The following is a 10,393-nucleotide window of genomic DNA, read 5'->3' on the forward strand; positions in this document are numbered from 1 at the left end:
GCAATGTCATTGACCGGGGCCTTAAAGTTGGCATCTAGGAAGCTAAATAAAAGGTTTTGGCAATCAGGAAGTAATAGAATACAAACAGTATTTGTAAATCTTGGCATTGATGAACATTATGGCAAGGCCAGCTTGGGAAAAATGCTTAAATTGAACCAACAAATCTAAATGTCAGGCCCAGGGAGGCTGGGAGGAAGGGTTTGGAGTGTGAGTCTTGGTTGGGTGCGAAGTCAGGCGAGCAGAGCTCTCTACAGACTCTGGGTGGATAAATGGGGGAGGAAGTAATTTAGCTTGTATGTGGGGCCAGTGGGCTGATAGGGTGGTAAGAAGCGACGCTCAGATGGCAGCCTGCTGGGGGAGTGGCTGTCTCTAGGGGGCCACCTTCCCTTCTCTGGTGCAGACCTCCCCCTCCGATGCCTGCTGCCACTGCCCAGCACTGGATCTGAGGGCAAGCCCAGAGGTAGATATGTGCAGCCAACATGAAAGGCACAGCTGTTCACTGGGCTGATGGACTTGTAGGCATGTTGCTCTGGAGGAAATAATTCCCAAGAGATTTGAGAAGTCAAACTGATTAAGGGGAACAGGGAAATAATATTGGCTGAAAGTACTAGGTCCTAGATACTGTGCCTGGACCTTCATACACGTTATTCTGTTTAAGTCTCTCAACAAACAGAAGATGGAGGTAAATTAATTTGAACAGGTGTTAAACCTGCAAAGAGGTGGTCAGAGGGACAAAGAGAAGGAAGCATGGAGCTCTCCCTGACGGTGGGGACAGGGGCTGGTGGATGGACTTTGGGATGATCCATGGCCTCGTGAATCTCTGTCAAACTTGCTTAGACTTCAGGGTTGTAGGATAGAGTATAGGAATGAGAGCAGGTGGAGGTAAGTGAGGAGGTAAGCTAGTGGTCAGGTAGGGTGGTCTGAGAGTCAGTAGAACAAATGAGAGTCAATACTGCAAGAGCATGGGCTCTGGAGTCCCACAGGCTCTACCACTCACTCAGTATGGGACCTCAGGCGAGTCACCCAACTCCTCTGTGCCTCAATTTGCTCATCTATAAAATGGGGCTTATAACTGAATTCCTTTATAAGGTCATTGTGAGAATTGAAATGAGTTAATATAGGTTAAACCCTTGAATGTGCCTGGAAGGTAATAAGCCTGTGTAAGTGTTAATTATCATTAGTAATTATTACCAAAAAGAGAAGAAAAGGCCACCAATAATTAAAATAGCTAACATTCACTGAGCACTTACTGTGTGTTGTGTCTGTTGCTAATCACTTTACCTGCATTGTCACCTTTGATATGCTCACTACCATTCAGCAGGTGGTGAGTATGCCCGTATTACAGAGGGGGAGACAGAGACTTCAGGGGTTAAGTTCATTGCCTGAGGCCACATGCCACTCTGCAAGTGGCAGAGCCAGGTCCATGCTTGTAAGAGCTTGGAGGGAATGTAAAGAAGGCAGCCTGTGAATGTGTGAGCAGCCATCTTTATCTTCACTAATGGTACATTTGGAAGGGGACCAGGCCAGGGCACAAGTGTTGGGTTCCAACTATTCCGAGGAACATGAATAGTTTTGTTCCTTACTTGTCATCTCTTCATTTGCCATCATTTTCTGTTGAATGATAGTTTCCCTTATGTGCTCTGCAGTGATTCGCAGACTGGGCTGCACCTTAGAGTCACTCGGGGAGCTCTTCCAGTGATTCCCAGGCTCACTCCAGACCAGTTATGAGGAAATCATGGGGGTGGGACAGGCACCAGTACTTTTAAAATCTCCCCTGTTGCTGCCAATGTGCATCCCTCCCCCAAAGCTTCCTAATCTTAGAAACTCCTTTGAACCATCCAGGGAATTTTAAAGCAATGCCCAGGCCCCCCCTCTCCCTGAGACTGAGTCCCTTGTTTCTGGATTGCAGCTCAGGCACCATGTCATATAAAATATCCCCAGGTGGTGTGAATACGCACCCGGAGAGAGGAACCACTATCTCAAATGACAATTTGGGTAGCAACCCAGGAGAAAATACATGTCATTTTTGGGGAAAAAAAAGGGAGAAAAGTAAAATTGAGGACATACATATATATCAGTGATTTGTGTATTTGTGATTTTAATCTTGATGTCACATTCTATATCATTCTGTGGTAAAGCTCAGTCAGTGAAGACTCCAACACATTGAGATTTATTAGTATGAAAAAGGTCATAAAAGAAATAATACTGACATTTCCATAAGACACGATCGAAGGGGATTTTTAGGGGGATAGTGTAAGGGCTCCTGGGGCTTGTGCAAAATGATAAAGAAACAAGAAAACACTGAAGAAACAAGTTCCTTGCTCGTGATCACACGTAACTTTCATGGCACTAAGAGCAACTGCACTTCCTGTCACATCCTAATCTCACCTCTTTAAGTCTGCTGAAAAGTCTCTGTGGTGATCTTGGGGTTGGAGAGGCAATGACAGATTCTAGGCATGGTAGTGAGGGTAGAACAGAGCCCACACTTTAAGGTGAGAAGCAGGTGGGTTCTGGGGCTGAGATCATCTTCACTGGGCAAGTGCGAGCCTCCTTCTGTCCTCCCGTGGCTGGTAACTAGCCTGAGTGTGAGGTAAGTTATAAAGTGGGCAGTGAGCAGTCCATATTCATTCTCCTTCCTGCATTCTTCCCACCCCCCCTTCACCTACCAGAATATCCTGCTCTCCCAATCCTGTGCCCTGGGAGGTGGTACAGTGTCAGTGGAGGGCAGGTGGTCCTAAGCCCAATATGACCTTGCTTGCCATTTGACTTTTGGTTTCCCCATCTGTAAAATGGGGCCAATAGCCCCTATTTCAAAGACTGTCATTAAAAGTAGAGGAAAGGCATTTAAAGTGGCCCGTAATAGGAGCTGTGTAAGTTTTACCTGCTCCAGGCTGGCATTCGGGGAGAAAGGCTTTGTGGGCCACACAGGTGTGTGCTGGTGATTGTCGAAATCTGGGCCAGCCAAGGGAGAAAAGTGTTAGGCTGGGAACTAAGCTGGGAACTGAGTCCCACCATTGACTTGTCCATCTCTCTGTCAAATGGGCAAGTGATTTTTGCTGGTTTCCATGGATATATGGAAATTCATCTATATATCAATTCACGTAAAGATGAATTAGGAACTTAGAAAAGAAAAGAAAATGGAAGAAAAGTGCCCATTACACTTAAGTTAAAATAGATCATTCAATTTCAATTGTCAATATTCCTGGCAAATGATGGAGAAAGTAATTGTTTTGTTTACTAATTGAATGTACTGGGGAAAGGATGAATGCACATTAAAAAAAAACCAGCTCATTTGTGGGAATATAGTTCCTGGTATTTGTGTTGGTTCTGTGCATCAGTGAAATAGGATTCAGGCTGTATTTAACCGTTCAATAGATAGGAAGTATCCTGAAAATTAACTTTTAAATCAGAGATTTGGAATTTTAAGGGCATTAAGGGAATTTCAAGATGGTGACCACAGAGCATCAAGCCACGTATGGGCTCTTCTAAACATGGGGTCTGTGTGACCACATGGGTCACATGTCAGTGAAGTTGGCTCTGTCCCTGGTTAAAGAAAGGGGAATGCCATGTCTTGGCTTTAGTTTCTCTTAGAACCTTTAATGAATTTTGTGTCTGAATCTCCAAGAATATAGTGAGCAGGATTTCCTTAATTTTTAGTCTATTGAAATTTGGACACTTCTTGGACGTCAGGGGTATTGCAGTGATTCTTTGGGATGCCCAAAGCTATTCTTGCTTCACTTTAAGGCTCCCATCTATGTGTCTTACCCCAACGTTTAATAACAAAGCTCCAAAACAACAGAAGGAGAGTGGAGGGTGGAAGGGGACACCCTAAGGAGGGGGTGGAGAGAAAGCCCAGCTCTGGGTTGAGCTCTTTGTCCACTAAGGCCATTTTGGAGTTTGGGTCTCTGATGACTTGGGTGCAGACCAGAGAGAGTCTACCTGTACCACTCACTTTCTGCAGTTGAACGGTGGCTTTAGCTGAGCCTGGGTGTGGATGCACTTCAGATCTGTTCTATTTATTCTCTGCAAGTCTCTGCAGCCTCTTGATGGATCCTGTGGACAGGAAGGTAAAATGAGTTGAGTAACTGCTTCATCTGTCTCCCTGATGCCATGGCAGCCAGCTGTGTAGAGAGGGGGGTCTTGATTAAAAGTGAGAGGTAAAGAGCAGGAGTGCTTCCCTTGATGGTGTTTTGATAGGTGTATATAGAAGCATCTTTCAAAAATATCCAGACTAAGAGGATTCATGGAGAACGTGGAAAACATTATAAGACAAGGTGTCTTACTTCTGCTTCTGTATATCATTAGCAATCCTTTGACTTTATTTTTGGTTTTGAAGTAGAGTCTTCTAGTGCGGTAATGGTTCTCATTTTCTGGCCTTACTATATTCACTCCACGAAGAGAGGAAATACACCCTAATCCCAATGTATGCCCTTGGTCCTTTTAGAGGAATCTGTTTACAGAAGATAAATGTGTAATAGAGTCCGTAATAAGTTTTCTCAGTTGTATTTCCAGTGGGACCTGCTTTGCCTCAAAATTCAGTTTATTATTTTCTAGGGAATACACTGTCTTTACAAAAATTTAAAAAATATAACTAACTATGATTTTAAGGAGAATGTATAGTTCTAAGATCTGAATAAAACGTAGAGCCTATATTCTTAAAATTTTTGAGTTACATGGGTTTTTAAAATTGGTAGTGTGACAAATTTTGGGGGCAGCATATTCATTGCTATGGCTGCCAGGTGGCAGAAAATTAGTGGCGTGAGGGTCCTGGGATGCTGCTCAGCTTGTGTGAAACCAAATCTGGACATGTGTGACAAAACTGAATAATATTTCCTGATGAGTTCTCCCCTTCATCAGTACTTGTGTAAATATTTGTGTGTGGGAGGTGTTGCATCCCAGGCAAAGTAAAAGCAAATGCTAAATTGTGACCTCTAGAAGGTGACAGTTCAACCCTGGAGTCCTAAGGGATAAATCTCAAAGCTGAGGCACTGGATATTAGGGAACCAGTCATACCACAGACTCCAATTAGCACTGTATCTTGTAACATTTCAGGAAGCAAGTCCTGGGAGGGGTAGGGTGAGGGGTTAGGTGGTTCTTGCTAGGGGGCCAGCCCAACACTTCCAGGCAAATCACTCTCTCTCTCAATCTCTCATGAGCACTCATATGCACGCGCGCGCGCACACACATACACACAGGGTATAGTAACATCTAGAATCAGTCTAGATATCTAGATATCAGCTCTGCCTCTTAGATGAACCATATAGCTCATCCATATTTCACTTCACTTATAGGCCCATCTTTGTTTTCTGGGCTTGGATAAATTTGAATGATATGACATATCCAGAAGAAATTAATTTAGGTCAGGCAACATTCAGTAAAGGGGCTGCTTGTCTGATATCTGCTCTGGACACCAGAATTGTGACTGAATTTGTCACGAGCACCCATCCAATCCAGAAAAACTATGTTGATCTGTTCCTGAAGTAGTTCTGTTACTTGGCACTGCAACAACCAAGTATTTGGGCTCACCCCATGGAAAGAGAACTATATACATTTTAGTACCCAGCTAACATGTGCCTAGACTATCTTATCAGAGATTAAAGCAAGTGCTTTGGTTCTTCCTCACAGAGAAGTGTCAGGGAGCACCTCATCACCTTGGAGACTGAGTCATTGCTGAGGTTCTGGAGGACAAAGTGTGTCTACCTCCCCAAAAGAGGTGAACAAGCTGGAGCTTATGCTTATCCCTTTTATTTTTAAGGTCTTCAGGACCCTGTGTGGATGGAAGAATAGGAAAGGCAAGGTTGTCCTGGGGTCCCAAGCTGCCCCCAATGCCCATGTCTCTGCACCTTCCCTTCTAGATCTTCAGCAGTGGTAGGAACCAAGGACCCTAGTCCTGCAGCTCAGATCTGGGAGGCACATGCCCAGGACTGGGGTTTGTGATTGCTTGACCAGGTACATGCCCCTTGTGAGAGGCCATTCCCATGTGGGGGTGGGGTGGGGAGTGGGGCTTGGGTTTCCTACTCTGGGGATGGACCTGAGTGGGGTAGGCTGAGGGGAGGAAAGGGTAAGAGTGGCTATAGAGAGTGCATACTGATGTAAATGTCCTGGTTTTGTTTTTTGTTTTGTTTTTTGTTTTTTGTTTTATCCTTCTAGAAACTAAAGAAAGTCCTCTTTAGTATGTACGGTCAGAGAATTGTATCTGATTTGGGCTGGACTTTACCTGAGGTGTCTGAGTTCCCTAGGTTCTCTTCCACAAGCTGCACACTTCTTTTTTCAAGCCCATCTACATGGGGTGTGGTTTTTCAGAGTCAGGACACACAACTCTGCCTTTGCAGTGGTATTTGCTTTGGGTTTTCCTTGAGTATCTTGTGTATCATATACATTGCTATAGATGCATTTTCTTTACTTGTTTTTTTCTCTCAGAAACACATTAAAAAGAATGCTGACTCTTTGCTTTACTTTTCATCTATTTCCCTGGAACAGTTTCTTGTTTGATATTGCAGCTTTGCTCTCCAAACCTAGATTTTCTCTGCTCTATAACTCTGTGGTCTGACAGGTTGCAAAGGCAATGGGGTTGTAGACCTCTTTTGGTCATGAAAAGTCTCTTCTGATTGGCATTGGAGCTGAAAATAGAGTCCCCCACTGGGTGCAACTGTATAAGCCATTTTGTGTCACCCATTAAGCAGTTCGGTGGGAGTTAAACTGCTGTGTTTAACCATATGTGCTCATTGTACTGCAGAAGACACTTAAAAAGTCTTGAACAGAAGCAAGTTCTGAGCTAGTGGGAGACAGTGTCATTGCATTTGGTCACGCCGGGGTTGCGGTTCTCTCATTTTCCAGTGACTTCAAATGCTGATCTAAATGGAATTGAGTGAGAGAGAAACAAGATTATTATTATTACTATTTGTTTTTTGCATAACGCAGAAGACCTCAGGCCCATGGGCAACTTTCTAGCTTTTTCCCTTGCCTTGCCATCCTCCTCCCCTGCCGCCCCCGGCCCAGTCTTTATTCCAACCACTCTGAGCTAACTCCTTCCAGCTCCCTGTCTTCTGTCTCTGCTCACAAGGTTCCCTCTGTCTGGAACTCACACCCCCAACCTGGCTGGGGAATCCCTGGTCATCTGGCAAGACCTTGCTCCAGGGCTTAAAAGTCTTTCCTGACCTTTCCCCCTGCAAGTTGGCCCTGTGCGGTAGCATGTACGGACTACTAATACCTAATACCAGAAATGCTCCATCTCAGTTGTTTATAGTTCATTTCCATAGACCATAGAATAGTGTGTTGGTGAAGAGCACAGCCCCGGAAGCCAGACTGCCTGGTTTGAGATCCCAGATCTGCCACTTAACTCTGTGTAGTGTTGGACAATGTCCTTACCTGCTCAGTGCCTCGGTTTCCCCACCTTTAACATGGGGATGATAATAATAGCACATTTACCTCATAGAATTGTGGGAAGGAGTAAATGAATTGATATAACTAAAGCACCTGGGGTGGTGCCTGGCAAGGAGTGTGTGTTGTTTGCAGTTATGATTATGAATCTGGAAGTCCTTGGTGGGCAATGACACTATTTCATTTGGTTTGGGCCCCCAGTAGTAGAAGCTGAAAATGTGAGTGGAATAAATGAATGACCAGAACACCTTCTTTCTGTCCCTGAGTTTAATGTCATTTCAATTGTACATATGTGCCTTGAGTCTGAAGGCAGAAGGGCAGGAATGGTTCTGAGCAACAGGAGCGTGAAGAGATAGCTGAGATGAGAGACATTCACATTCACCACCTGTGAGCCAACCTGACCGTTGGGACTCAGTCACAGTTTTGGCCCGCCGTCCTGGGTAGGCCTCTGGCTGAAGGATCAAGCTAACCACTTCCCTCTGCCATTTCCCGTCTCTTTACTGAGTGGAACTTTTCCGTGTCTGGTCAGTAGTGCTGCCAGGTCAACTTGTCAGCTCTGATTGGTTCATTTATTCCTTTAAAAGTGGCATGTCTGTTGGATTGGCCCACACCTGCACAGGTGTGGCCTGGGCTCATGTGGCCTTGTCTTTATACCACAGTGTTGCCCTGATTGAGTTCTGAACATTTTCCTGTACAGTGAGGAACGTTCATCCAGCATGGGGAAGGCAGGAATAGAGGTGATAATTCTGGATGGTCCTGGTTTTTTATTATTATTCCTTTTCCCTCTGAGCTAGAAAGAAGGTTACTGTCTTCTCAAGCAAAAGGAACATAGGATCACAGGGATCTGTTAATTATGCCCCTATCTGCTACTTCTCATTCTAAACTCCCAATTTTATACCATGATTCCATTTACCCAAGTTCATTTTTTTTCACTCTTACCCTTTTGACCTCGTAAGCTCAGGCTTTAAAAATCTGGCACCTACTCTATCTCTGTAGTTGCTGTCCTACTTTAGGCCTCATTTTTTTTTTTTTTTAAGATTTTTTTTCTCTACTTATTTATTTGACAGAGAGAGAGACACACAGCGAGAGAGGGAACACAAGCAGGGGGAGTGGGAGAGGGAGAAGCAGGTTCCCCGCTGAGCAGGGAGCCCGATGCGGGGCTCGATCCCAGGACCCCCGGATCACGACCCGAGCTGAAGGCAGACGCCTAACAACTGAGCCACCCAGGCGCCCCGGCCTCATTATTTCTTGATGAGACTTCCCTCTAGGTCCCCAAGCAGCTTCCTGTTCATCCCCACTGTTGCCAGAACAGTATTTCTATAACATATAATCTTGGATTATATGACATGATAAGATGGTCCTAAAAATGTGTACTTTCTAAACTATGTCTCACCATTTTAAAAAAAGTTATTGTGTTCTTGTATTGTATCTCCTATTATCTGAAATGATTAAAATGTTCTTAATATAACTATATACTGGGATGTAGGTGAAGTGTTGACAAACCAAGGTATTGATGAGGATCCTGAGCTGGGACAGCCTGAGAAAGGTCCAGGGTGGAACATATGAAAATGAAATGTAATGTGGGGATATGGATGACACATCAAGAAGGGGAAAAAGACACTCCAAAAGTAATAAATTCGTTACAGATGCATCTCTTTGGGACCCTGTCAATGTCCATACTTGACCTGAAGGAGGAACTGACCCGTTGGAAATGTTTTGTTTCTAACAAAAGGAAGCAGTGATTTGGTGGGACAAGAGAGGGAGTTTTGATTATTTTCAGGGAAGAAGTTCCTACTGCAGAGATAAATGTGAGAGTTGGTAGCTTATAGGTGGTATTTATTTTATTATTATTATTATTTTTAAAAATGTTATTATGTTATTTTAGTCACCTATGGGTGGTATTTAAAGCCATGGGTGAGTTCACCGAAGGATGAGACAGACGTGGCAGAATCGAGGGCCACAACCACGCCTGAGCACTCAGCAAGACTGGGAGCCCCCGGGGCTGAGAAGCAGGGCCAGTGGAGGAGGACCAGAGGCTGCGGAGTCCTGACGTGAAGAGAATAGGGAATTACAATGCGGAGAGAGACCGTCACAGTCAAACACCACAAAAGGGTTAGGAAAAACTGGAACTGACAAATGAACATGGATTTGGCGATGCAGAGGTCAGTCTGGCCAGAGCTTCGAGGGGCAGGCCTGACGACAGTGGGGTACACCAAGGGTGGGAGAAGGTTATTAGAGACAGTGATCTTAATGACTCTTGCAAGCAGTTCTGCTTAGAAGAGTGGGGAAGTTTGGAGGAGAAGCGGGGTCAAGAGAACTGTCTTTGCGGGGAGGGGAAGCGTGATTGGGAAAAAGGAACATTGATAGAAATGTCCCTAAGCCTGGAGACGTTTCTGTGCATCGATGGACGATTTAATGCAGTGTATTGGCTGCAGTTGAAGAAAAGCCACGGTGAATCTGGTCTTCCCCAGGTAGGCGTGAGGCAGGCCCCCGGGACTGCTATGTGCAGAGAGCAGAATGGACTGTGTCCTGGCGGCCCCTACTCCACCACGGCCCCTCCCGCCTGGCGCTCATCTTTAACAATGATGCTAAGGACCCATGAGTAGGGGGTTCAATTATTTTCCCTGGAGCTGGTCACAGCAGATTATGGAAACGAGGTAACAAGACCTACTAGATGCTTCAGTAAATTATTACGCACTGTCATAATAGCTCCTACTGAACTAGGGCCTGTTGAGGCACTATCCTGGGTTTTGAATATACATTAGTTTTCTTCCTTACAACAACTCTCTAAGGTAGGCACTTCTCGTCGTGTATGAGAAAGCTGGTGTGCAGACAGACGTGGTGACACCCCTGGTCGCTCAGCAGGGCTGCTATTCAAACCTGGCTTGTTTGACCCCAAGGTGTACAGTGTGCGGCTCTGCTCCGCTAGTGAGTCTGGTGACCAGGAATTTACTCAGGCTTTCTTAGACTCTATTTTTATATTCAGCTTTTAACTCTTGAGGCAGGAAGTGCA

The sequence above is a fragment of the Eumetopias jubatus genome, unplaced genomic scaffold (genome assembly GCF_037043125.1).
Source record: "Eumetopias jubatus isolate StellerSeaLion01/CBP00866 unplaced genomic scaffold, mEumJub1_p1.0 scaffold_3, whole genome shotgun sequence".
NCBI classification, from domain to species: Eukaryota; Metazoa; Chordata; class Mammalia; order Carnivora; family Otariidae; genus Eumetopias; species Eumetopias jubatus.